The sequence below is a fragment of the Cygnus olor genome, chromosome 14 (assembly GCF_009769625.2).
Source record: "Cygnus olor isolate bCygOlo1 chromosome 14, bCygOlo1.pri.v2, whole genome shotgun sequence".
NCBI classification, from domain to species: Eukaryota; Metazoa; Chordata; class Aves; order Anseriformes; family Anatidae; genus Cygnus; species Cygnus olor.
This window is the reverse complement of record NC_049182.1, coordinates 14,610,038-14,637,867: the sequence shown is the minus strand read 5'-3', so window position 1 is coordinate 14,637,867 and position 27,830 is coordinate 14,610,038. Positions and strand designations below refer to the sequence as shown.

Below are 27,830 nucleotides of genomic sequence, written 5' to 3'. Positions count from 1 at the left end.
TAACTTAAATGCTTTAGAAGAAACAAAAAGACACTGATCTATTTTAATGTAGTCCAAGTTGGTATTTTTTAGGTAAATAATCTGGCAATTCTTTTCTGTCTGTGGTGACAACACAGATAAGACATTTCCCATTTCCTGGACCCGCTAGTCTGAGCGTTTCAGCAACATGCAAGAGCTCAGGTGTCACTCCTCCCTGTAGTGGATGGCTAGCTGGGAGCACGTCGGGTTTGTGATCGATGCCTTTCTGATTTGGCGATCACAGCTATAGCCTTGAAACAGCTAACGTGAAACACTGGCAATGACTTCAAATACTCTATTTGTGGTTCCTGCTTTGTCTCTTGCTTCTTGAATGTGCTGTGTATGATATCCCCAAACTGAGCTCTGACGAGGCAAGTGTTAGCAGACAGCTCAGCTAGGGCCCTGAGCAGCAGGGCTGGCACCAGGGGGCCCCTCCGGCTCCAGCCCCGTGCTCTACATGGGGAACGGGCTGGGAGCTGTGCTGTGGGGTGTCCTGTTGTCGGTGCTGAAACCAGGGGTGGCTCCGGGAGTGGTGAAACCAGGGCAGTCCTGTTTGAAGAGCCGGCTCTCAGCATGGAGGTCTCTTTGTGTTTGGAGGTCTCTTTCACAGGTGTTTGGAAACAGCAGGGGCAGCCCTCTGCTTGTGTTCAGCGAGGGCCAGATCCACCTATAGCTAAATTTAACCGAGGGTCCCTCTAACTTCACGGCAAGTTGCATGAAGTAACTGACTGCTCCTTTCCCTGCTCCTGATATGCAAAAAAATCCAGGATGATCACTTACCAGCTCCCCTGTGGCCTCTGCTAAATGCCAAGCAGCACATATAAACGCGTGGGATAGGATAGAAATAAGTAGATGTTCCCAGCTTAAAGATGAAAGGGAAAATATAAGGCTGCAAGAAACCTCCAAAATGGATGGCTTTGAACCAAACTCCTCGCTTTAATTCTTGACCATTTTCGAGAGGTATTTGCATAAACAGCTATTTTTCCCCGACATAGATTTTCCTGCAGAGTTTTCTGCAGAAAAATTATGGAGCTCTGACTTTTTGACAGTTCAATCTTCTGCCCTATTTTACCTTTATGTGCTCTCCAAGTTTAGCTGTTATTCACCTCTGCCAGGAGCATTTTAAAGGCTTGACATAAATCTTGGTATGTGCCATTTAATCTGTGAAATGTATGCCTAATTTTCCTGCGGAATATCCAGAAGACACATGCCCAGGTGATTTTTCCCTTCTAGTTGTAGTTTGATCTAAACCCAGAATATTCATTCGCGATGGCAGCCTGCTGGATTTCCATGGAAATGGCTCCTGCTGGGGGGAAGCAGCAGGCTCGGAGTTACAGGTAAGCAGCGAGCCAGGGCCCGTTTGTGCCTTTTTGTTACGCTCCCTAAGCTGGTGTATCGAGGCAGAAGCACGTTTCCTGGAACAGAATAACAGCTGAGCCTGTCAGCCGTATTTAGTCATTGCTCAGAGCAGCACCAAGCCGATGCCAAACTGCCAGCGGTGTCCGGGCCTCGTAAGGGACTTGCCAAAACCCGTTCTGCTTGGGAGCGCTTGGAGAGCTCACCCAGCCATCTGGTGGGGAAGGAGACGTAAACACGGGAATTAATTAACTGTAACTAGTCTCTGCGGAGCTCCAGCAAGATGAGTTGTTTGGGTTTTTTTCTGAAGGTTGGTAACATGGGTGAAAACTACCTGGTTGCGGGTTTGTAACTCCCTCTAACAAAACACAGGGCTGCGAGACCGCCGCAGAGCAGATGTAAAGGTTTGCCCAGTGCTGCCGGAGAGATGCAGCCTTCCCCGTCCCCTGTCTCAGGAGTGGCTGGATGGTTTGTGTGAAGGGCTGCCAAGAAGATATTCTGTGGGAAAACAGGTGTCTGGCGTGGTAACTTACACCTCAAATTTTATCATGTTTTGAGTTTTATAATGGCAGTATTGAAAATCCTTCTCCTGCCTGTTACCGCAGACTCGTAAAGGCAGAATGGAGTAACCCAGCCTGCTTGAATGCCCCTTTATTACAGCTTCGCTCCTATAAAATAAAGTGATGAGCCTTTTTTTTTTTTTTTTTCAGTGACTAAACTATCAGAGGTAGATATTTATTGTGTTGGGAAGTTCCGTCGGTGTCTAATGGCAGACCCACGCACCTGTTTTGTCCCCCTGACAGAAACGGGACCTCTTTCTCTCTGCGCCAGCCGCGGGGGACTGCTGCTCTCTGCGGTGATTTCCACTGCTGCGAAATGCGGTGTAAGCTCGCATCATGGCAGGAGTGTGTATATTTGAGACTGTGTGGTTACAAAGAACAGGGTTAGCAACAGAAAGGAGTCTAGTCAACACTGAAGACACTTCTGGGGAGTCTTCTGGGTCATCTTTTTTCTCTTTTTGTAGCCCATGATGGGCTGTTGCTAGCCCATGACATTGTTCGCGTGTGAAAGTATTCATTATGGTGGTACATTAGCAACCTCAGCTCCAAAAGATTCCAAAATTCATAGCTTGATTTTTCCTTCAGGTTTTGTTATATATATCTTTTAAAAAAGGTGATTTGAAGTTTCAAATTAGAATCCAAGTGCATATGTATGTAGGCAAAAATTGAAATTTTCTGATTCAAGACCATTTCTGTGTATCTTATAGCAGTGCTTTTGTGACTGTCATAATATTCGTGTCTTGAGCGACTGATAATTGCTTTGAATCTTTGTTATAAATTATATTGAAATGCTTTGCTGCATCTATACTGGTCCTGGCCGAAGTGTTGTACCAAGGTACTTTTAAATTTGCTTTTGTAGCTGGCAAAATGTAGAGGAAAACTGATATTTTCACACACACACACACACACACACAAACAAAAAAAAAAAAGAGAGAAAAAGAAAAAAATCTGAAAAAAAAGTTGAACTTCATTAATTGAAGAGAAATTAATATTTTGTTTTGGCTTGGGACAGTCTAGAGGTGGATTTTTCTGTTGAAGTATCTTTTAGGAAATGATGGAAAATCAAGCAAGCATTCCTTTCAGGGAAAAAACAAAACATAGAAGTATTGAAATTGAAGTATTTCTGCTTAACAAGTGAAAGTTAGACCCTGGGTTCGCAGCAGCACCTCTGAGACCTGCCCTGTGCCCCTTCCAGATGTTGAGCCTCAGTCCTGCAGGTCCCTGCAGCGGATCCCGTGCTGGTACCCGCGGGGTCGTGGGCAGGTGCCGTGGCCATGTGCCGAAGGCAGAGCCAGGCAGATTTCTTTGTGCTCTTAACTCAAGTCGTGAGTCTGGTTCAGCCTACCAGGGCTTTGCCTGGGCTGGGCAGCGTTCGGTCAGCGATGTGTGTACGGCTTGAATTCCCTGTGCATCATCACACATCGTCACGTAGTGGCTGCTTGGTCCTTCCTGGGCTGAAGGTTTGGAGCTGCTCATGCACAGGCTGCCTGGCAGTGGTCCCTGAACGTGTCCGCTGGGGCTCCTCGGGGAGGGCTCGAGCCTCCCCGCTCAGCAGGGGCTGGCAGAGGTGTCCCAAGGGGGGATGACCGCACCACGGAGGGATGCTGGAGGCTGCAGCACGGACGGGCAGAGCGGTAGGGTCAGAGAAATGGGGGTGGTGGAGGCATGGATGGTGAGGATCCTGTGAGCGAGGAACCAAACGTCCCCTGTACCAGCAGAAGTGTTGCTGAAAAGTGTGATTTGTAGGGCTGAGGGCTGTCCGTGCAGCAACTGGAGGCGCAGTTTGAGAAGCAGAGCGTGTTCCAGCAGCAGTTTACAGTGTGCATTTGTATGAGCACAATTAAGGCAGCTGCCCGCGGAGTGCGCGTGGCTCTGACTAGCAGCGCTATTTACTGTGCAGTAATTTATTTTAGCCTCCTGAGTGCAGCACACCAAACCTGGAGACCCACAGGGATTTTTCAAAGAATAGAGGATTGTTAAAGGACTGGGAGAAGCGGCTTATGCAGACATGGGGGATAAGCCTTCAGAGAGTTTGAAGCAAATCAAATAATATATTTTTGAGAATTGCCAGAATGAAATAATGGGCATGGGCCAGTGAATGTGCTGGGGGAGGCACAGTAACATGGGCTGCTTGTACTTCTGTTCACAAAGCTAAGAAAAAGAGCCATGCAAAAGTAGAAATTGAAGGGATACAAGCTGATCCTCTGCCTCATTCCAGTAGGCTGCTCCCTAAGTAGACTTCCATTTGGAGAAGGCGTTCTGCCACCTACAGCTGTTTGGTTATTCTTTGTGCACTTTCACAGCCTAAACTTTTCTACACTGGAAGCAAATTTCCCCAGGGTTCCCATTCTACCTTGCAGTGTTGTGTGGGAGTTAGACCTGTTAGAGCAATTTTAAGTATAATCTGCTATTAGCATTATTTGGGGCTTAAATGACAAATGGGTAATTATAAATAATAACTCTTTGAGGCCTGGATGGAATTAGGGAAATCACAGTGAAATGCCTGGGTTTGGTGACTGCTTCCCTGGGTTGGGGTCCTTGAAGCAGCCGTGCTGGACCTGGAGTCCCACGTCTGTACTTGTGCACAGCAAAGCACACGGTGTTGCACTGGAGGAGCTGCTGCTGCAAAAATCCCTATGAATTCAGATTAATATGGAGGCACAGTCCCCAGTGAACCGCCTTCATTTGCCCAATGGGGCAAACACAGGTGCGTTCTCACAAATGAAATGCCATGTATAAGAGAACAGCTCTTCTGTCCATTTATAATCAGCTCAGTTTTGAAAGCTACTCTCTGTATTAAATATTTCCATTGAAGTTTCAGACCAAGAAACCAGGGATTTGTTATATTTTTATACTTTTATCTTGTTACCAGCTATGGAAGTCCTACTGCTTTCTTTTTTTTTTTTTTTTTTTTCTTATTGTAAGCACACTTTAGGATCAACCTGTCTGCCTGACTGGAAGCTCATGTATGCAAAAAGAACTGTTTTTGTGTTTGAATCCTCATTTTGGTGTCTTCCTATCAGATTTGGTATTGCATTTGAAACCAGTTTTATACGATTAGACTCTCAAAATGCATTTTTCTACAGCTGGAGGTTTGCTGGCTGTCTAGGAGTGGAGGGTACTGAAATTGTTGCTGACACCTGCACTGTTCTGAATGCATATCCACCGCTGGGGAGCTGAATCCAGGCTGTCGATGAAGGTGCTGGTGCTCAGCTGATCCTGCTGTAGATGAGGGAAAGGCAGCAGGAAAAAGTTTGGTGAGAAATAAGGAGATAGAGATGAGCAGTGACCTAGCCACCTTCTGTCGCCGAGTCTCATTTATATTTTGATGGCAGACTTCTCTTCCAGTCACGTCTGACTGAGCACCAGCCTGGAGGCAGGGTCTGTGTCAGCATGCCCGGGGAGGACAGAAGGAGAAGGGATCGGTGCGAGATCTGCTTTCAGTCAAGTTCACCCTGGGCAAAACTCTGCCTTTCGGAGCTCCCAGCACAGGAGCAGCCCCCAGGGTGTGCAGCTCACAGGCATGCCCACGTCCCTTCCCTCCGGTCGTGGGCCTCCCTCCATCACCACCCGCTTGTCCCCAAGGTGGATTGCTGGGCGAGTCAGGTTCCTTGGGTCTTGTCCTTCCCGGGAACCTGCTTGCAGCAGGACCTGGAGGCGGGGACAGGAGCTGCTGCCATCGAGCCCAAGGACAGTGGGACTCCAACCCTTTGAGAAAAACACCTGTTTTCAGAGAGCTGGAAACAGGAGCAAAGTTCCTGAGGTACATATGAAAGGGCCATTGCCATTTGCTCCAAGGTGCGGTGGCACTTCCATTCATGTTGCCCCGAACGGGTCGATAGTTATCATTGAGATAATGGCAGCCCCCCCACGGCTTTGGGGTGATGAGCGGTGCTGCGAGGCCTGGGGCTGGCTCCTGCTCTGCCCTGCCGCGAGCGCTCGGCTGCTTTTCCCGGTAGTTTCTGGTTTCTCGTGCAGCACGTCTGGGCCTCCAGGTTCTTGCTGCGCCGCTTTCAGCTCTGCCAACTTCACAGCTGCCGGGAAGCTTCTGCATCGCCATCTCTTTTCCATCACCACCCCTTCTCCATCACCACCCCTTCTCCATCACCACCCCTTCTGCATCACCACCCCTTCTCCATCACCACCCCTTTTCCTCCCAGGAGCTGGCATGTTAAAAAGGCTTCGTCGGAAATCTGCAAATTCACGCAAAAGGCTCCCAAGATTTCGTTTATAATTTTGGGTTTTGGTTCTGTGGGAAGGAGAAGGTGGGTGTATCAGTGGTCTCGTAGAATGAGGAACTGGAGAGCATTTGTAGTTTCAACACTGGCTTCTGCTAATTTTCCTCTGGTCTGGGGAGTGCAGTCTGACCCCAGGTGTCTGAAAGCCTTGGGAAAAATTAGAGCTAACAGCAAGTTGTTATTCATTAATTACTGTTATTCAATTGCACATATAATATCTGAATGCCTGTGCATATATTTAAAAGAACATTGCTGTCTCTTAGGAGAAGAATTAAATTCTCTTGTTCTTGAGTTAAAAACTAATTGCTTCTGCAGAATTAAATCTGGGGTCGTTGCTTTGCAAGTGCAGCATTTCCTTGCCTTCCGTGTAAGAAAGCTTTGAACTTGCATAGAGCTTAAGGGATATATATATACTATATATATATATATATATATAAATGTGTATAAAGTCTTTCCCACTCCTGGCAAGTAGAGAATACCCAGAAATTTGGGACTGGTGGGATTTTACAATTTTCTGCTCAGAAAGAAATGGATAATAAAATGAGATAAGGATCTCGGAGAGGTCACCCCTCTAGGTGAAAATCTAGATGAGCTCCTTTGATGTCAGTGGATTTCGAAGAGTATCGATAGGATTGGGATATGGCTTCAGCTCCTTAGCCACATTTTCCAAGTGGTCTTAATGTAGGAAACGAATTTTAGCACCCAGTTCAAGTACGGTGGTCCTAATTCAGGATAGGATGCTTTTTAATGTGATAAACTTGGTAAGATCCCCTTGGTTTTATTTAGTTGTATGATTAAATATTTATTCTTGATTTATCTGGAGTTGCCTGGAGATAAATCATTTTTCTTTGTGTGTCAATTTCTGAGGATGTGAAAATGTAATTTATATGCGCACGCAGCGTTTGTGTGCTCTGATCCCGTGGAAGGAGACCTACTTGCCCAGTTTTTATGTGCAAATTAGTTTGGGGGATATGGACTGGAAGCTTAAAATACGAAGATGGACTGGTTGAAATTGAAGATCATCATCTCGAAGGAATAACAGGTACAAACCAGGTTGTCTCATTTTATCTTTTTGGAGGGTTTGAGTGAGCGTGCTGCTGGGTGTTTGCAGCACTCCAGAGCCAGCCTTGTGCTCCCCAGACCTGTGCCGGGCTTGGGGTCGTGCTGAGCCCGCTCGGCTCCGTCCCTCTTCCAAACGAGGTCAGGGTCTGGATCGCTGCCTGCTCTTGAGAGTCCCGGGGCTGCCGGATCTATTGGAAATGCTTAAAAAGCATCTCGTGAGGCTTGCAGAAAGCCAGCTGGAGGGGGTGATGGATGCTAGCCTTTTATCTTGGGATCTCATGAGAGCACGGCAGGAAAGGAGGCATGGGACACGCTCTGAACCAATACGACTCGCGAGCGAGATCAAAGCTGCCAGGCAGGGACGTGTCCTCCTACGGAAAGGCGGTTTCTGAGGTGCAGCACGGGGGAATTGCACTGCTGGTCGCATCGCCACAAGACGCAGCCGGAGGGGGAAGCCTGCACAAACGCTGCTCTCCCTGCACAGACGCAGAAATTGGGGGCAGGTCCAAGGCCACGGCATTGGTTTCACTTGCATGTAGTGTTCTGGGAGCCACGGCCAAGGGTTCAATGGGAGAAAAACAAGTGGTGTAGCTCCGGTCTCACCGCGTGCGCTTTTCATCACAGCACCTTTAGCCTTATTCCGGGGGGAAGGCTGCTTTGAGCAGCGGGTATCGTCACGTGGCAGGCAAAGCATGCAGTGCTCCAGCGTTTGTCGTCTCTTCTTCCTCTGAGGGTGCAGAAAGCTTTGATGTTTGAACATCTATTCTAGATTTTTGTAATAACTTCATTTGTTTTTTTACTTTAGTTTTCAGAAAGTGTAGGAAACATTGTGCTTTCAGTTATTTATCTGTGTAATTTTGTGAAGAAATTGCAAATATAATTGAATTTTTTTGGGAACCCATGAATTCGAATGAGGCAACAATAAAGGGAACAGGGTGATTAAGGAATTGTGATTCATTTGTTGTACATCATTACAGCTAAAGCTTTGTTGCTGGATTCCTTGCAGATGGAGTCACTGAACTATGATTATATTTCAGAAAATGAAAGGGGACAAAAATAAAAAGGCAATAAAACAAATTAGTAGATGTCTTGAGAGACGTGATTATTACTGACTGACTATGTTTTATATCACAAACGTTCCAAAACTCCAGCAGTTTAAATTATCCACTCATGAAGGCAAAACTCTTATTGGTATCAAAATCTTCATTTCGCTCTTGTTGCATTCTCTTTGAAGTTCCAAATTGGCAAGAAAAAATCAAATTGTCTTTTAGTGGTGTTTTAAAATGAAAGTAGTGTAAAACTGTGGAAATGCCTTGAATAACTTTTTTTTAAAAAATAGGCGTCACCTGGGCATGTAAAACGTATTTACCTTTAGACGACTCCTTTCATGCAGTGGCTGATATCCTGGTCTGATATGATCATTATGATATTGTGTTGGATTTTGCTGTCAGGTTTGAAGCTGACTGGATAGCTCGGTGTCTCACTACACCACCGGCAGGGGAAGCCCTCACGGTGCCAAGCTTCCCACGTGCGCGTACGCTGGCACCGCTGCTGCTGCACTGAGGCCGCAAACAGGCTGGCGAGGGGGAACCCGTGTGGTAGCATGGGGGATCCTCACGCAGCGATGGGATCTGGAGGCGTTTTGCTGGGAGTGACTTGTGGCTGACTGCTGCCAGCTGAAGCCCGGTCTTGCTTTGTGTGCGTGATTTACCCTTTGATCAGTGATGGAACCAAATGTTCCCGTTGCCCAGTAAGTGCTAAAACCTCGTGTTTCTATCACTAAAATTTGTTACTGTAAAATGTCGTCGCCTGCGGTATTCACATCAGGAGTCTGCCTTGCCCGAGGTGGGCTCGCAGACAGCCCACAGCCCAAAAGTGAGCGCGCAGCCCCTCCTCCCTGCAGGCAGGCAGTGACGGTCGCCGGGCACGAGCCCTGCACAGATCCACGGTGCTCAGTAGTAACAGCACCGCTATGTGCTTGGGGGGCTGATCTTGGTGAGGTTGGATCTTAAGGCTTTTTATTTGTCTATATAATATTATACAGCCATTAATCTGTCTATATAATATTATATAGATACACACAATGAGGTTTTAGTGCTTTCTCCTTGTTGTAGTCTCTCTCCTGCATGCATTTTGCTGAAGGGCATTGCTATGTGCTTATGCAGCGTTGGCCTCTCTTCATTTCCTTGTGAGGGATTTGAAGGCAAGGTTGCCTCTTGCGGTGACAAGGCTGGAAACCCATTTCTGAGGCCTGCTCGTTTCTCTTGGGCAGTTCACAGAGGAGGAGGACGTGTGACAGGGGCTCGCTGGCCACCAACAGCACTCAGAGCCCGCTGCAGTGGGTGCAGCACCACCACCCCGGGACAAGGGCTGCCTTCCTGCAGCACCAGCAGCTGGCTGGGGAGCAGCCACCAACTGGACTGGAAGAGGAGAGGCTCTTGCCCCCATCCTGCTGAAGCCCTGGAGTTCATATGGAGATGTTTTGTGATGTGTATCAGCTCCCTGCGAGCCCTGTAGGTGGCCAGGGTGAGTGAGCCAGAGCCCTGCTGCAAGAGCAGCGTCCTCCTCCTCGGCCATGGCAGGGCTGGGCTCTGCTGGGTGGCAGGAGCCACCTCCTCTGCTCACTGTGGCCAGAGCAGACCTGTAAAGAGGGAAGGATGCTGGGCTGAGGGAGAGGGGGGAAACACACAAACCAAGAGCTGATAGCTTGGCAGTGGTAAGCCTGAAGTTTTGCTGGCAAAACGTAAACGATGTCAGCTGGGATGGAAGCGATGTCTCGCATACCTGAGTGACATGCAGCACAGTAGGGCCGGGGCTGGTGCGCAGCGCTGGGCGCCTTCCCCGCCTGGCATTGGGAAGCAGGGCAGGAGCTGGACGAGGAGCTGGACGAGGCCCAGGGGAGCGAGGACGCCATCTGGCATTCAGAACCAAGGTTAAACCTCACATTTACACAGGGCTTTGCACCTTCGTGTGAGCATGGTGCTGGGAAGGGCTCTGCTTAGCTTATTTGGACATCAGGGGTCCTGTCCCAGGGGAGCAGCAGCGCTATGAGCTGCGGGGGCTTTTCTGCCTGCAGAATTGCTGCTTGTTGGTAGCGCAGGCCAGAAATGCTGCTGCTGCTCTCCCTCATCTCTCCCCTCAAATGTGTTTTTCAAAGCTAATGGTCTTTCACAAAGAAACTCTGTGTTCTCTGACAAAACTGAGTTTTGACCTTTTTTGTTGGTGGTGGTGCTGTTTTCTTCTTTTCTACCTGCTTTTCCCTTGCTTCCTTGCTTTTTGCCACAGTGGAAGAAAGAAAGAGACAGAACAATAATAATAAAAACGAGACACAAATAATTGAGGGCTACAAAAGGTGCTCAGTTGTTTGGTGCTTTTGCTTTTGAAACACAAAGGCTGTTTTAATGGCCTTCGTGGCAAGCCTTTATCATTTTGTCACCTGTTCTGGCACAGCAGGGCAGGGCTCTGCGTGGCTGCTGTGCTGCCTCCCCACATCCCTTGTGTCTGGGCAGCACTTCCCAGCCCCACGGCTGACTTACGGCCCCGCTGCTGGGCAGGCTGCAGCTAAGCAGGTAGTTTGGCTCGCTGTCATCTCTGCCATTTATTATCTGGGGTAAAATTGTTTCTTCAGTAGCTGCTTGCTCCAAGAAAGACATCTCCGACAAGGTATCAGGTCTGTGGGAAGCTGTAAAAATGGCACAAAAGCGTTGTGTCCTGACCAAAGCGTTCTCAGGCAAGGATTGTAGAAGGTCATAGCTGTGGTTAGTAAATCACGTGGAAGGGTGTGTGTCTGGGTGTATACATGTACACAGTGTCCATATCCGCACCCACACAAATCACACCGCCCCAGACACGGCTGCAGCCCCACGGCAGCTCTGGTGGCCAAGGCACGCCTGGCTGCCACCTGCTGCCTTGCCAGGGCCGAGCTGTGACGGTGACAAGTGTCAGCACAGCCACGGAATTGCAAGGAGCAGGAAAGCTCCAAAAAACGTGCGTTAAGGAAGCCTGAGGTGATACTTGGCAGCCCCTGGTGGGATGACCTAAAGCAGCTGCCTGGAGAGAAAAAAAAAAAAAAATCTAAAAGAAAGCAGTTAAAGAAGAGTCGAACACTTCTGTATTGCAGCTTTTCCTTAATGAAGGAGCTCGCCACTTAGGGATCTGCTGTCCTGCCTGTGCGTCGTGCCTCGCACCCAGTGGGACTTAGTGGTTCCTGGACCCACAAGAGTAATGTGTGGAGGCAGCAACCTCTCATCCTTTCTCCTACAGAAGCCAGCATCTTCTGTCTCAGGGAGAGAAAGAAGTGTAGCCAGGTTTGCAAAGCTGTGCTCAGGGTGTCATTCCTTCCTGACCCCTCTGATGCACGCTGAAGCGTGATACTTCCCTGACCTCGTTACTGCATCTTGCATAACTCGCTGTGCTTGCCGTTATGCAAGTATCCAGTCCCTTTGAAATTCGGCATCTACGGGCCTGGTTTCAATAGCCATAATAATGGATCTGATAATCTTTTGGAGAAGAGCAAGGTTAGGAGATTAATGTAGAGTTTGGTGGTGAACTATTTTAATTCTCGGTAAGTCATATAGACAAGGGCGTAGAAATAAAAACCCCGCTCAGCTGTCTTGATTTTTTGAAGTGTTGGGTATTTCTTGAGTCCCGGTTCAGTCCTGCCCTTCTTGCCCTCTAACCTTTCTACGGTGATAGCACTATGATGTAACTTAATTTGTTATCTTCCAAAATGACGGGCTGTTTATGTATGGCATTGTTGCTGAGACCGAGATGGGAAACCCACCGCTCCCCAAAAACACCACCTCCACCTGCAGAGCACGCACGGTGCTCAGGCAGCACATGGGGCAGATGGAGACAGCGATGCCATGGAAATCAATTTTAGGAAGCAGTGCAAGCTGTGATCACTCCTCGGGTGGAGAAATAGGTTCAGGACTGTGGGACAATTGTTAGCGGCAATGGATCAAGAAATGGGGAGAAGGCGATGGTTCTGCTCATTGCAGGTCTGTGGTTGAGGCACGGAGGAAGCCTGGCCAGCCTTGTAACCTCTTGGGCTGGCAGTGGGAAGCAGAAGGGGAGCTCTGAGGGCATTCTGGCCTACCAGTGCCTGGCCAAGTGGAAAACAGTGCTATTTTCAGTATGTTTATAGGTAGAAATATAGAAAATTAGCAGATAGTTGGAGGTCATAACTCTCAGATCGTATGGTCATGTTCTTAGCTGGAAAAGATTGGCTCTGAAAACAGTGGTGGTGCGCCAATTCACAGCAGCCGAGAGAAGTGACAAATACAAAGTTACAGACCGAAAGGAGGTTTTTTGTTGTTGTTGTTGTTTTTTTCTCCCTAATGTTAACTCCAGAACCTCTGATTCAGCTTTTCAGCTCGCTGCATAAGGTGTGCATGACAGCGACGGCACAAAACACGGGGCCAGTGCTTTGTAGGCAGATAATCTTCTTCAGCCGAGCTTAAATACACAGTGATGTGTTCCTATAAGGTTGGCTCCTTAACACATGGCCGTTGTGTGAGGAGCCCTGCGATGCCGGTGTGCACCCTGCCTGCCCCAGGCACAGCAGCTCCTAGGGCAAGGCAGCGCCAGCACCAGCACCCCGTCTTATGGTGCCAGGGCACTTGTGGAAGCCTGGGAGGTTGGAAATAGTGAAGAACACTGTTCTTGTGCAGCTTGCTTTGCAGCTCTGGTGGTCTAAAACTTTCCTTCCTGCAAAAATATTTTTAGTCAAGGGTGTGCTTTGATTAAAATACAAGGAAGGATGGAAACAGTAGCTGCAGGGAAAGAAGTGTGGATATTTCACTAGAATATATCGAGGCAATCTTAATGTTTCAGAATTATTTTTCACCCAGAATATCCCAGCAACCTAAGAGGAACTGATAAAATGCAGTTTTCCTGCATTTGCGTTTTGCCCCGACAGCGCGGTGTTGGTTATCTTCTGCATCGTGGTTCCTGCAGGCTGAGGACAGACTTCAGGGCACATATACGCGCGGTGGTGCCCTTGTCCCCTTGCTGAGGCAGGCGTTCCTGGCTTGTATGCCGTTTTCTCGTGCACCTGTGGTGGGTTCAGCTCTGAGCTAATGCACCGTGAGCTCGCACAGAGGGAAGCCGCAGCCGTCCCCATCTGCAGCATCCCGGGGCATTGTGCGTGCTGCCACTCGTCTTTTTGCCATTTCTGAGTCATCGCGGGGAGATCTGCCCCACTGTGCTGCCCTAAAACAGAAGTAAAAGTAAGGAGATGCGCAAATGTGCGAGCAGCACGGGGATGCCAGGGTAGCCTGGTTGGAGCGGCTGAGCAGTGAGAGCTGACGTCCATGTGGAGCTGGGAGGCAGCCCCGCAGTGGGGACAGATGGGACACGGGGCTGCTGGCAGGGCTGGCACGGCCGCACTGATGTGCCTGTGCTGGCAGGTGACAGCTGTCAGCAATCTCCTTTTGGTTTTGCTGAGCACAGCGCTAGGAAGAGGCTGCGATAGCCAAATGTCCCCGTGCTGCTCCTCATCGATCTGGGCACCAGCCGGGGAGAGGGAGGAGTGGCATGGGGAAGGCTGGCGGGAGGCAGGGGCTACCATTAAACTGCTGCTGCGAGCAAATGGCAGGGGAACGGAGCTCGAGGGCAAGGGGTGGGGGAAGGAAAGGCAGATTTTATCCATGCCTGCTGCCAAAATGCTCGAGCTGCACTGTGCTCAGCGATCGAGGCCTCCATGCATGAAAGCCAGCGGGGCAGGAGGCTGCTCGGTAGGCATACCTGGTGCTGCGTGACGAGTGGTGCTGGGAGGTGCTGGGGCCATGGCAGCTGAGCTGGGTTTTCTGCTCCAGAGATCCACGGAGCAGAATAAAATTTCTCCAGTTTGCTTTAAAGGAGTTGGACCTGCTGTCTTCCCACAGTGTGCTAGGGGCTTGTTGAAGCATCCGCTCAGGTCAGCAAACACATGGAGGAGACGTGGGGAAACCCAACGGCTGGTTTAGCAGCAGCTGTTGCCGGCTGATTTGTAGCTGCCAGGTTTGCAGGGGTGCTGGGTTTCGGCTGCCACCACGTGTCCATAGGCACGCACGATGGTGCTTGCCTAGCTGCAGGCGGGGAGCTGGGCGGTGGTGCAGGTTCCTCGGTTCAGAAAGCAGTTGGTGGCAGCCAGCTGAGGTCAGGCCAGCAGAGATGTTTGCAGCGCAGTGGATGTGTGTGACCAGCTGTTCGGTGGATGTTGAACGGGCTGCTGATACTGCTGAGAGTGGCAGTAAAGTTCGGAAGGGTTAATCTAGGCCTTCCCCAGCCTCAGCCGTTGCCCCTGCTTGTCCCGCACCAGCGCAGCCTGGTCTGGCGGATCAGAACTGCGCTGCTTTGTTTTTAATGCTGCAGGACAGCCAAGTACCTCTGTGGCAGGAGCAAACGTTCGGTGGAGCCGTGTTTCTGTACCTACAGCAGTTCGCACAGCTGCACCAGTACTGTGCGCACCCCAGCGTGCGCTTGGGCTGGGACGGCTGTGTTTGCTGCTCACCTACCAGGTTTCCTTAGGAGAGGTTGCATTCCTCTTGTAATCATGTTTTCTCGCGTAGACCAGGCCTGAATAATCTGTCTTTTGGGATATAAAATGGTGTCAGTATAACAACAAGAACTTGTAGAGGCCAAATCCATCTTGCTTCAAAGCTAATATGAAAAGCGAGCTATGATTTCTCAAATGCTATATTTGGTTTTACATCGTACATCTCAGTTTGTTGAGTCTTGCCCCTTCTCCAGTGTTTTAATCTCTCTCCTAGCTTCTTCCCCCATCTTTGCTTCACACCTGGGCAATGCAGCAATTCCCAGTCTGCTGGGACATTATCTGTCAGGGACACGTCTGAGAGGAAAAACAATTTTCACGTTCCTGTGTGGTCCCTGTTCTATCAGCTGGTCCCTGCTGCAGTGCTCTGTGTGAAGCGAGTCATGCTCATGGCCCTAGGGATGCAGTGGGGAGGACAATAATAGGTGTCAGGAGTGGTGAGTACCAAAAGATAGCCAAAAACTGGAAAGTAATACAGGTTCCCTTTAACGAGTACAGGGAAAGCCTGGGTCCTGTGCCAAACCAGCAGTTCTCAATGGAAATGGGAACTGCCCTCAAAATAGTAATTTTTCTTTCTGTGGCTTCTTAAGCCGTTGGGAGTTGATTTGAGAATCAACCTAAACTTCAAAACAGAGCTTAGATGAAGCTGCTGTACTGAGCTGACTAGTTTCAATGCACATTTCCTATGGCTTAGACTTTTTTAAAAGAAAAGCTCTGGTCTCGCAGGATCTCTTGAAACTTGACGGTTTGTATACTTTGGGAATCTTTTCTGAAGGTTGGCTGAATAAGCTAGGAAATACAACTTTCTTCTATAGAAGTCGATGGATCTTCACTTTCGTCGGCACAACTGCAAGCAGGTTTGGGAAAGTGCATGGATAACTTCTGGTGGAGCAGAAACAGCACCAGGATATTGGCTGTGCCCTGTCAGTAAGTGTGCTGCGCCCCGTGCAAGGCGTGCAGCAGTAACCAGTGTGCAGGTTGGGCTCCCCAGTGCGGGGACTCCTGGCAGGAACGTCTTCTGGAGCAGTGTCACGCACAGAGCATCCCATCATGTCTTAGGGCAAGGAAAGATGTCCTGGCTCAGTGACCGCAGGCTCACATCACTGGCTCACATCTCGTGCAGTTAGGGCCTCATACTATCTCTGCTCAAACTCCTGGGCTACCGTGACCTTCTGGGCATGGTCCTTTCTGCAGAGCAGAGCCTGGCAGGGGAGAACGTTAATGGATGGCCGGGGAGTGATGCTGATGGCTTTCCTTGGCTTTGTACCATGGTCTGGCATGGTGGGAACACCACGACGTGGCTTGTTATGGGGGAAAATCGAAATACGTGTTGTGATATCCAGGCCCTACAGGAGGGCTTTTACCCCTGTATCAGAATCAATCCCATCCAACTGTGTTTTGCCTGTTAGGCCAGTTTGGGGGGGCTCAGGGTCGTGTGAACAGATGCTGCAGGCTGGTCAGTGGAAAATGAGATTTGGCTGCAGGTGTGCTGTTGGTGGAGGGGTTTTGTCAGGTGGCCAAACCCATCTTCAGTCCCTGTGCCACGTGTGAAGGCAATCTGTAACCTCGCACCTGCACTCTTACAAATGTTCACATGGTTTTCTTTTTGCTCTGTAAATAAAACAAAAAAGGCTGTTCTAAGAGATGGCTGTATTTCAGCAATGGGTTATTATTCTATTTTACTCTTTATTTCAGTGTTCATCCATTAAAAATCGCATAATTGAACAAAAAGTTAAAGTGCATCATGTTTTCTGAGGACGGCGCACATGTTAACACGTTTACTGTGCATCAGAAGTTGTATCCAGTTGCTGATTTTTTGAGATTATTTGCATATGCTATTGCCCAAACGAATAGCGGGGCCGCTTGTGTTGGGACGAGTTGCAGGGATGCTCCAGCCTTTGCACAAATGTTGGGGTATGTTCTGAAATGTTTTTCCTGACTTTGTAAGGTGACTTTGGTTCTCCAGTGGGTTACATAAACCTGAGCTCTTATCATCGCAGCCCTCTGTTCCCAGCTCCAACCAAACTCCGGACTGGTTTCTCAGAAGTAACTTGTGAGAGGGACGTAGTAATTGAGGTCAGAGGAGCTGCACATTTGGTGAATTGCATGCTAGGAACGGCGTTAAGTGGTCAACATCCAGCTGGAGATGAGTTTTTATCGCAAGCCTTTGTTGCTGAATAATTAACTGCGCGCTTGCCTCTGATGGCTGTTACTGCAGAGAAGTGGCTCCTGCCTTCACAATGGGCCTCCACAGTTTTTCCCTCTAAAAGCAAGATTGTGATGAGCTGCTTTTATGTCTCCTGAAGCCTTTTTTCCCGTTCTATTGGAGCTAGCTAGCTTGGGGGGAGGGCTGCGTTTTGATTAAAACCTCGGAGCCTGCACATTGCAGGAGGAGACGTGGCCTCCTGCGAGCCAGTGCCGCTAACGAACCGATCGGTGCTGCTGGCGGAGGAGAAGCCCCGGGGTTCCTCATCTTCGTCTTGTGCTTCTGTGAGGGAAAGAGCCTGATGGTTTGTAGGTAAGGCGAGACTCTTTTGTCCCTCTGGATGCAGCCGGGCCGCTCTGGGGACATGAGAAGACACCCGCGTGTGTCCCAGGAGAAGCTTTGTGCAGCCAAAGCCCAAACTTTGCCTTTCAGCTTGTCCTCATGGGCACACTGTGAGACCTGGAGATTTATCCGTCGTACAATTTGGTGTGCGATGTGACTCAAAACCAGAGAAAATCTGTTGCAGGAGCCTGAAGTGCTTGAAATGGTTCATTTGCCAGCGGTCATGGGTGGGTTTGCTGCTCTGATGGAACAAGTTTGTGTTGTTGCTGTGTGCCGTACAAGTTTGTGCGCAGGCCTGCTCGGTGTCCGGTCACCCTGGCCTTTCCTTTATCCACTCACTGGTTTCTTCTCAGTCTTGCTTCTCGGTTTTAGTAGATTTTCTCAGTGATAAGATGACAAGTGCTCAGGTCACGTAGGGGGTTTCATACTCTGACATCACTTTTCACTGAGGTTTTTTATAGTTGGTAAGCAGGCGGTGTGGCAGGTTTACCTGTAAGGAAGTCTTCATCCAAGAAAAGTGCTCCTAAACGTTTCCTCTTGAATGAAAGAGCTGGGCAACTGCTAATGAGAAATTATAATTAGAAATTAGGGAAAGAAGCCGGTAAAGTGCACGTAGTGATAATTGAGCCAAGTTATGGCATGCGATGACATGCTGATGAGCTGGCGATAGCTTGGAGTAGTCACGATGAGGATACAAGTACAGAAAGGGAGATTTGGGATAGATCCCTCCTACAGTGACAGATTAAATTGTCCTACAAAATCCCCCAAGGGAATTTTCCTACTCGTTAATTCATGTGGCAGCAATCACAGGTGAATTTAGAAGAGCAGAAGTAAATTCCTTCTTTGTTTTCCAGTCCAACCTAATTTTACTCCTGCTGGTCCCTGGAACTCCTGCAGGAAGGGTTGGTGAAGGGCAGTCTGTGATCAGCCTGGCCTGGGGTGTCACCCCTGCCCTCTCCTTCCTGAACCAAACCATGCTTCAAGTGAGGCAGGAAGATGGATGTTGCCATAATCGGTGCCAACAGTCGTGGCTGGGGCATGCAAGAACAGCAAAACTCCCAAACCGCCCCGTTGGAAGGGGCCGATCAGGGCATGCAGGCAGGGCCTTGTTCAGCACAGCAGCGGGCCGGGAGCCAGGTGTGCTTCGCGGAGCTCCGGAGCCGTGCACAGCGCTTCGTGGCAACGTCGCTGGTCAAAGGGGGCTACGGGCTGGGACCTGCAGGCAGCACTTGGGTAAGGTCACGGATCTGGTTGTTGCACAGCACAGCTACTTTATGCCTTCCAGCTGCTCGTTCGATACTAACGAGGCACTTGATCTACACAGGCACGGCACTGCTCCCGAGTCATTTAATTCTTTTGATTTAAGGGATGCTTTCTCTTTGCTTACGAATCCAGAATATATTTGTGTTGTTCTATCAGCATCCTCTGGCATGGTTACCCTAGTCCTACCTGGGTGACAGCCCCAGATGTGTGATGAGGCATCGCCTGCTGGGAGCTCTCCGCTCAGGTCTGTCCCTAACCGCCCCCAGGTTGTCACCTGATGGCACTAGCTCAGTCTCCAGGGGCATCTCGAGGATCATCCTAAACTTCTGAAGGCCCAGACTCCAGGCATCTATGCCCAGAGCTGGTCTCTAAAAGCCAGGCAGGGGACTCTGGCAGTGTGTCATGTTGCTTCTTAGCCATGGCTGCTGAGCCAGCAGGCAGGGACTGCTACTTGCTCTGCTTGGGAACTCTTTGGGGCTGCTGTGTGATAAAGCGTACTTTGCTTCCTACCAGTAACGCAGGACTTCAATATTTGTGTTTGAAATATGGATCCTGCTGCCAGTAATGGCACCGCTCTGAATTTCTAAAAGCTGCTGGTGTGGGAAGGCAATAGGATTTTTAATAGTTCCCACTGCGTACAGAAAGATGTTTTGATTTCAGTGACTTGTTTGGGGCTGTACAAAGGAGTTGTTGCCTATGAACTCTTACCATTTCCTAATGGCACGAATCGGTTGTGTGCTGTTTGCTTCCAGACGCAACTGTCTGGCTCTGCGGAGAGGACACTGAGCCATCTGTGGGAGCCATCCCCGTCTCCCTGCCCAGCACTGCCCAGTCCTGCGGTGGGACGCTGCAGCTTCTGTCCTCCCCTCGCTGGCCTGGGTTTAATAGTACCTGGCTGCTGGTTTCCAGCACTGCTTGGGTTGGGATGGGGAGGCCAAGGAAGAGGGGAAAAATCAGGCTGCTGATCAAACTGAGTGAATTGCAGCCACCATAGGAATGCAGGCGCGTGAAACAAGTGACAGATCTGGCTGCCTCGCTGCGCTGAGCGGACCCAGCCTCATGCAGATGCCGTCTGCACACTTCTTCTTGAGCTGCTGCTTCATTAGTCGCTGTCGGGCACCGGACCAGAGGGGGTTTCTATCCCTTGGCTGTGCTCTGAGACAAAAATAACAAAGGTCTCTGCTTCTGAGCTCTGGAGGCATGCAAGCAGGGAATGCAGCTCTCACCTTTTCATAAAACTTAAAAGCAGGCAAGCTCAAAACCGAGGGCTGATAGGAGCATCATCGTGTCTGGGAAGACAGTTTTTATTGTCAAAAACTTGCAGTGAAGACCAGGAGTGTTTTGGTCAAAGCATCACCCACCTGCCTGCCCCAGGCTGGGAGCAGCTCAGGGCCGGAGCTGCCTGTGTCTGGGTGCCGTGCCATAGCAAAGAGCCGCTGGGATGAGATTTATGGCCGAGCGTTTCTGCTGGTTGAGGAAAGGAATAAATCCACGTTCCCTCCCAGTGTGATGTGATGAAAATAATCCCTGCTGGCAGCAAATGCGGAGGTGGGTGTGAGCCTGTGCTGCTTAGATAGAGGCAGGTACTCACAGAGGCCAAGCCCAGCAGGGTGAGGCTGATCCCTGGGGCCTCAGCACCCAGAACAGAGGCGCAGCCCCTCCACAGGACCGGGGGCAGGAGCCCCGCGCAGCCACCCCAACCACCCCGCAGTGCCACGCTCCTGCTGGAGTACCTCAGGCCTGGACACGGAGCTGTTCCGTGTGTGAACTGGGGCTGCTCAAATACATTTAACCTGCTCTTAAATCATCTTCAGGGCGGCCGGTCCTCAGATTACAGCTGCCTGCCTCTCACAGCCACGTCTATTGCCCGCCCGTCAGCCCGAGTGCTGGAGCTGTGCTGCGGGGCTGACGGCTTGGCGTGCAAATCCTCCTCGCATCAAACGCAGTGGGGTGTTTGCCTCTTTTAGGGTAAGAGGAAATGATATGCAGGGTTGTGACTGATCACTCACCTCTTTTTTTTTTTTTTTTTTTTTAAGCTGTCAAGTGCTGTGAAGTAAAGCAAGGACAGAGTTAATAACGTTGGTGCAATTTTATTTTGCTCCCTAATGCGTCTGCCTTATGACAGCTTCAGTTACATGATCGCACCCTATTTTTTCCACAGGGCACCATCCAGTGAATGGCAGCTCAAGCTCGTTCAATGTTTCTTTGTGCTCATCTCTCAACCCCTGCCTCCCCCCAGCTGGTTTCTGGGCCTCCTCGGGGGCTCCCTGTGTGCCCAGGAGGCTGCCTCGTGCCGCAGTGCCCGGGAGCTGTGCGAAAGGTGCTGGCACGTCCCAGGAATGGCAGGAGGTTTTCTCCATCAGCGAGCTGGGCTAAATAATCAATACCACTGCTTGTATATTTGGGAATAGAAAGAGTTCAGCTGACAGTAACGTGCATTTGTGCAGTAACTTAGTTCCATTGCAAAATCCGTTGTATACATAGATGGTAATAGAAAATGTTATTTAACAGCTAGCATTGAGTATGTCATTTCCAAGTTTAGGTGCAATTAACTCGGACAACTTACTTTTGGCCTTTTATTTCTCACTCGTGACATACAAAATTCTTTGTCAAGTGCGAAGCCAGCGCTCGACTCTGCCCCGTGGCCTTGCCTGGGCTGTGTGGGGCTGAGCCTCCTCCCCCGTTACCTGGGGTCAGGAGCTGGGCTGTTCCCCGCCACCAGCTGAGGATCCAGCTCGGCCCCTGCAGATTCAGCCAGGATGGCAAGGCTGCAGGGGCTCGGCAGCAGGAAGGTGTGAGCTCTTCTGTGCACCAAAGGGAATGTGCTTGTTGTTTTTTACCGACCTTAGCTCTATTCCCCATAGCCCCAATGAGATAAGTTGAATTACCTGTCCCATCCATCACTTGTCACCCTCCTGTATGATTACCCTCCTGTAGCACTTACCCAAGTGGCGCTGAATTGAAGTTCTTCCTGTTTCCTAGGAGGTGCTGACAGAGGCACCTACCTCTAGGCTTCCATATACGCCCTGTCAGCCCCACTTCTTCCTTTAAATCCCCCCAAAGGGGCAGAATTTGGCAAACTGCATTTTAGAGCGAGCATGCCCTACGTGGGGAGCAGGGCAGGAGTTGCTCCTTTGCTTTTAGAAGAGGGTTCACTGAGTGCATTGGCAAGCTCTTGGCAGAGGGAGGCCACCAGCCTCGCTTGCCCAGCCTGCGTGGGGCTGGCCCATGGCAGGGGTGTCCCAGCGAGCGGTCCCTGGCCACGTGCCCTGCACGGCCACAGCTCCGGCACGGGCTGCTCTGCTTTCCAGAGCCAGGGTGCAGAAGAGCAGAGCAGACAGGGAGAATTCTGAGACCCCTAATTTTGGTCTTGCATTATTTTCCAACTGTAATCCCAAGAAGAAAACTAAGTGGGCAGTCTCGTGGGATTTGTGGAAGAACGTTTGTGGAGCTCAGTAGTGTCTGTCCTGGGGGATTCTTTGAGGGCAGAGGGTAGCACTCTGAGCACTCGCTGTCTTCTGTACTGCACAGCAGTGTACACATTCACCTCTTGTCTTTTTTGACCCTAACTGGCACCCTCAGCACTCAGGAGGACGGGCAGCCTCCCCGCGTCCTACAGCACACAGAGTCGAGACCACAGCAGCGCGTGGTGGCGGTGCGACGTGGTGACTGCGCCTTTGTGCGCCCCCATTGCGGTGCCTCTGCGGCCTGCTGGGGGTGAGTGGCAGCCCGACTGGCAGTTCTGAGGCTGGCGGTGCTGGGGGAGAAGCGAGGAGCCCGGGCCTCTGCAGAGGCTGTGCCATAGCCTCCGGCAGGGAGACTGGGAACAGCAGCAGCTCCCTGCCAGCACAGATGCACGCAGCAACCCGTCACGTCTGAGCGAGGACACCTGCTGCTGTGGCAGGGCCTGAGGAAGAAGTGGGCAAAGTCAGGCTCAGCTGTCCCCTCAGCTGTCCCTTGTGGAGGCTGGCCGAGCCTCCTGGCGGTGCTGGGGGAGGCAAAGGGCAGGAACCCACAGAGGGGTCCTGAGGTGACCACCGGTGAGTCCCCTCCTGCAGCAAGATTGCTGCTCCGGCTGGGAGCAGCAGGCGTTTGCAACCATGGAGACTACTAGAGATGTGCCCCTGCCTTTAAAAAAAAAATTAAAAAAAAATCAGAATTTTTTCCTCAGAGCATCTGGATAGTTTTCAGCTTTCAAATGTGATAGGTAGATCTAAAAAAAGTTGCAGAAATATTTTCACATCAGGCACCTGACATGCCTAATTCCTCTGTGTAGTAATGACTAATGGCTTGAAAACAATTGCTGTATTTTTTTAAGAATCCCTATATTGGTAAATTTGCACTTCTGTGATCGTAACACTTCACCAAACTATACAAATTTTACTTATGATATAAAGGAAGAATGAAATCAGTTTGTTTTTTTTTTTTCTCCTTAAATTAAGATTATGACCCCTCCATTACTCCAGCCCGTCTCCTACAGCTTTTCAACAGGTGAGGAAACCGTCATCAGAAAAACATAAAAGCTTTTGGATGGTCAACATCCTCTTTAAATGCACCAGAAGGATGGTGGAATGGAGGAAGGCCTTTGGGCTTTTTTTCCCTTCCCAGTTAAATGCGTTGGTATTGGAAAGAAAACCCAAACTGCAGAGAAGGGAGCGGTCTGACTGCAGCAGGCGTGGCTCCGTCCTGCCAACGGGGCTCTGGCTCAAGGAGGGCTGGAGGTCGTGTGGGAGAGCAGCTGTGGGTTCTTGCAACAACGGGGTCTTCTGGGTAGAAACTATTCCCTGTTTCTCTTTTCTTATCTCTTAATTCCTGTCTCTTCTCCCACTTGCTTTTCCCTGGCCTTTCAAGACCTCCTGCATCTGAGCAGTAGCCACGAGGAGCGAGGTTTCACGGCCAGCGTGCGAGTCCGTCCTGCAGCGGGCAGAGCACAGTGCAGGCAGGGGAGGGTTTGCATCCCCAGAGCACACATCCTGTCGTCTCCCGGCCGTAGAGCAGAAAGAAAGGAGTAAATCAGCTCTGCGAGGCAGGCAGTGTAAAACCTCAACTGCAGACCTTAAAAAACAAACGAGGGAAAACGTTTATAAGAAATACGTCTTAGCTTGTGGGTTTTTTTTCCATTAGCTGTTGTTTTAAGTATGATGGCTATGGAAGGAAAGAGAATGAGCTGGCCCCATTGTATAATTAGTCCAAATTAATTAGGAACATAAACGATGGGAGGAAAGAAGCAGCGATGACTGGTTCTGCTCTGCAGAGAAGGGCGACGGCAGCCAAGCGCGGTGCACACCAGCTCCCAAGCAAGTCACATGCATCTCAGGGGGGTGTGTTTCCATGGAAATTTTTTTATTTCTGGGGAGACTGAAAGTCTCTGTAAGAAATGGGAAAAGTCATCCGAAAACTAGCATTTGAGAACGCTGCTTTGGAATAATAATGTAAATACCCCAGAGCCACAGAGAGCCTGCTTCGGTGCAGGAGCCCAGCGCCATCTCCGAGCACATCTGAGGAGTTTAATTAGAGGAGAGTGCGACCAGAGAGAAGGGGACGTGCTCGGCTCCCCCCGCTGCCTGCCTGGAACATGAAACAGCTCTTTGAGGTTGATTCACATGCCTTGAGCCTGGCTTAGGGAGAAGAGTTTTCCCATGCTAATATTTTGATTTTCAACTGCGTAATGGTTTGGGGAAAGAAATATTGATAATTTTCTAAGCCTCTGCCTCACGCAGGATCTCAGCAGTGAGGTGTGTGCTTTTGAAAGGCACCTGTGTGCAGCATGCTCCCACTTCCCGATGCTTTCTGAAGCTTTTGTGGTGCGCTTCTTCAGTGGCTGTTGGGTTTTATATGAGCTTTGGGTTCAATACTTTTATCCCTGGAGCAGTGTAAAAACAGCGATGTCTTGTAAACAACTTGAGAGCGCCAGCCTCTTTCTGCTTCAGATTAAAAACTGTTAAAACACACAGACACAGAAGATGCTCCATCTGTGCAACTGAAAATCAGCATTTTAATTGACGTTTAAAAAACCCCAGGCTGAGGGAGCAGAGCAGGGAAGCCAAGGGGAAAGGCGCGTTGGAAGGCTGTAGGAGCTGATCTCCGGTGACCCGGTTGCAGGGTCCCTGCAGGCAGCGGTGGTCCTGGGGCTTTGGACACGCTGGGGCTGTAAGAGCTGCGGCGGGGAGCTCAGCCCCCAGCTGCTCAGGGGCCATACGTGGTGCTCTGCTGTGATGGATTCCTTAAAGTCTTCAGTCGATGCTTTTGGTGCGCAGATTAATTTTATCGATAAGATTTCATGTGAGCATTGCTGAGGATAATTTTTATTACTGGCTTCGATCCGATGATTTAGTCCAGCAAGGGATTCCTGCAAGGTTAACTGAGTGTGCTGCAGGTACTGGGAAAGGGAAGGAAGCCAGGGAGTCGAGGAGATCCTCGCTTCAGAGACCGGGCAGGGGCTGTGGGGTCGCTTACCCCCTGGTGAAGAACCCAGTCCTCCTCTGGCTGGAGAAGGACCTGGGAAGCCAGGGCTGGCAGCTCCCACTGCCACACCGGGGTCTTCTGTGGGTGCAGGGACTCCTGCCGGGTTCCTGCAGGCCTCTCCCGCAGCCCCGGCTCACCAGCAGCTGCCTGCCGGTGCTGTGCAAAGCAAAGAGCAGAGACAGAGCGTGCAGGTGAGATGCATGGGGAAAATAAGGTAGCAGATAGCAATCAAAGTGAGGAAGAGAATACGTCAAGGTACAAAATGCTTTCTTGCTCCAGAATGAATGAGTTTTGAGGGACAGGATGGGTTTTGTGCAAAGAAAGAAAGAGATGGAAATCTAGCCCTGGGAGAAGTCCGTGCTGAGATGTCTGCAGGAGGAGGGAAGGCAGTGGCGAGAGAGGGGAAGAACACAGCAGGTGAGGTCTGGGGAGAAATTTAGATGGGGAACACCAGAGAGAAAGTTATCTGAGGGTGAATCAGCAATTCAAAAGACTGTAGAAAAAAGATATGGAAAAAAAAAAGAGCAAAATGGACTTCAGTGAGATCCTGCAAGTTGTACTGCAAGGATGTGGATGTCAAATAGTGTGTGTGTGTAAGAGGACCGTGTTTACTGGGTTCTTTTGTTTGTTTTTGTTAAGGTGGGTAGTAATTCATTCGAATGAGGTGAGATTGTGAGTCTGTTTGGAGATGGGGAGAAATTTGCTAGAAAATAAAGAAAGGACGAGTTGCTACACAGCTTGCTTCCTTGTGGTTTGGATGTCCACACCCAGAGCGGTCGCATCTCACCTGTGTAGGTAGAACTGATTTGCAGGAAGGTAACACGTGTCCTGTGACATTGGCTTGAAAGGTCCTGCATGACTTGGGAGTAAATTAGGTATGAGATGTTTGGAGCCTTACAACAGAAGTTAATGTCCACAGTACAGTAAGAAATGTTTAATTTACTGGGAAAAAAATATAACATTAAGTGGGTTTAGAACCAGACCTGTTTGTATTCTGCATCCAGTTTAAACATCGTGAAGAACCTCACGGAGCTCTTCTCCTGAAGCTGGATTCAGAAAAATCGCCGCTTGGCCCAGAGGGCGTTTTTCATTCTTGATTTAAAATTAAAATTTCCAACAGGGTTTTCAAATGATTCTTTTGAGACAAAAATTCTCTCCGCTTCACTTCTGTGTTTCTATGGACACACTGAGCTTCTCACGGGCAGCTGAGTGTCCTGCCAGTATCTGAGCTGGTTGTTAGAGGTGGAGAGCTCCTTACTGAGGGATTCCTACCCGAAGTTTGCTTCCTTCCATCCATGAGAGCATCTCGGCTGGCCTGTGGGGGGACACGGCTGCCTACGTGGGAGCAGAGGTGCAGGCGAGGGGCAGCACCAGGGCCGTGCTGTCACGTTACGGGCGCTGGAACTCCGAGTGTATTTGGTACTGCAGCCTCCTGGTCTTAATGCATATCTGAGCAACAGAACATGAAGCTTGCCTGGCAGGCATTGCTCGAGCTGTCTCTACCCAAACACCGTACTTCAAAGAGAAGCCTTCTCACGCAGTCATTTCCCCTAATCTTTCCAGTGCTGCAAGGCAATATATGTCAGGAGATTTCCTTGTATTAATTTAAATAGAATTCTTAATTATTGAGACAAGCTAGTCAAGTCAAAATAAATCTAATGGTTCATATTTAATATTCTTGTTAGACTCATTATGAATCAGGCAGAAATGATAAAAAAAAAAGATTTCAACTAAGCATATGTCAGTAGTAAATAACAGAAGCCTGGATTGTGCCCAAGCCAGGTCCTAAAGTGAGTAATGCAGGCTGAAGTCTTCCCTGTGGTCTGATGCTTGTGAGGCTGTGCTCACACCACTGCAGGATGCATGCTGCTGTGTTCCAGCAGCTCAGACCAGCTCCTGGGGAAGGTGAGGTGAAATCAGAACTCGGTGGTGTATCTCAGCAGCCTGTGTGCTGCTCACCTTCTGATACCATCTGGTGATCAGCACTCGCTGCTTCTGGGGTCTTCCCAAAGTGCTGGCTGGGGGCGAAAGCAGGCCAGGTTAGAGCAGGATGGGCTTTTAAGTGCTGAAGAAAAAGCTGGGAGTTGTACAATAACTTCTTAAGGGCTTGTTGCACAGCGGGGCAGTGCAGGAGGTGAGGGAGTTGAAGTCAGTGCCCCGAGCCAACCTATTTGGTACAAGGGGGTTTCCTTCACAGTGCCTTCAGGCTGGGAGCCTTGCTCAAGGGCTCCTTTGGTGTTTCCACCTCGTGGTCTGGGATTCCCCGCATTTTGGGAAAGTCCTGTAAAGGTTTAGTGGTGTTGAAGAAGTGTAGATACCCGGTCATGAGGAGCCAGCACGAGCTCCTTAAGGCTCCGCATGCTGCACTGCTTGGAAATCAGGCACAGCATCACAGGAACCCCCGGGGCCAGCTGTGAGCAGAGCTGTGGGGCTGCCCGGACACACGCTCACTTGCCTCCCTCTTACTTCTTCATTTGAAATGACGGTTAGTCTGGCAAGGCTGACTGTCTGATTGCCATCGAAGTGGTGTAGCTGGATTGCACTGCATTTTTTAAAATATTTCTTCTCTTCAGGTATCTGCTTTAACAGCTCCCCCGTGCTCTATTTGGAGTACGTATCTATAAATGGTCCTGACCAATTTACTTTCACTTAATTATTGCTGTAATTGCTTCAGCGGATTAAGAGAATGCAGCTCGTGATATATTTAGATTTTAATAACTCATTTGATATCTTCTCATTGAGTTTTCCATTATAAAAAACAAGCCCCAGTTGGTTTGACTAGG

The 27,830-nt window shown here is 49.7% G+C and overlaps 1 protein-coding gene across 4 annotated transcripts in view; it reads left to right on the top strand.

Annotated features, from left to right (window-relative positions):
* KCNIP1 (potassium voltage-gated channel interacting protein 1) overlaps nt 1-27,830 on the top strand; it is a 376,078-nt gene that overhangs the window by 89,995 nt on the left and 258,253 nt on the right. The gene's annotated exons all lie outside the window — the stretch shown is intronic.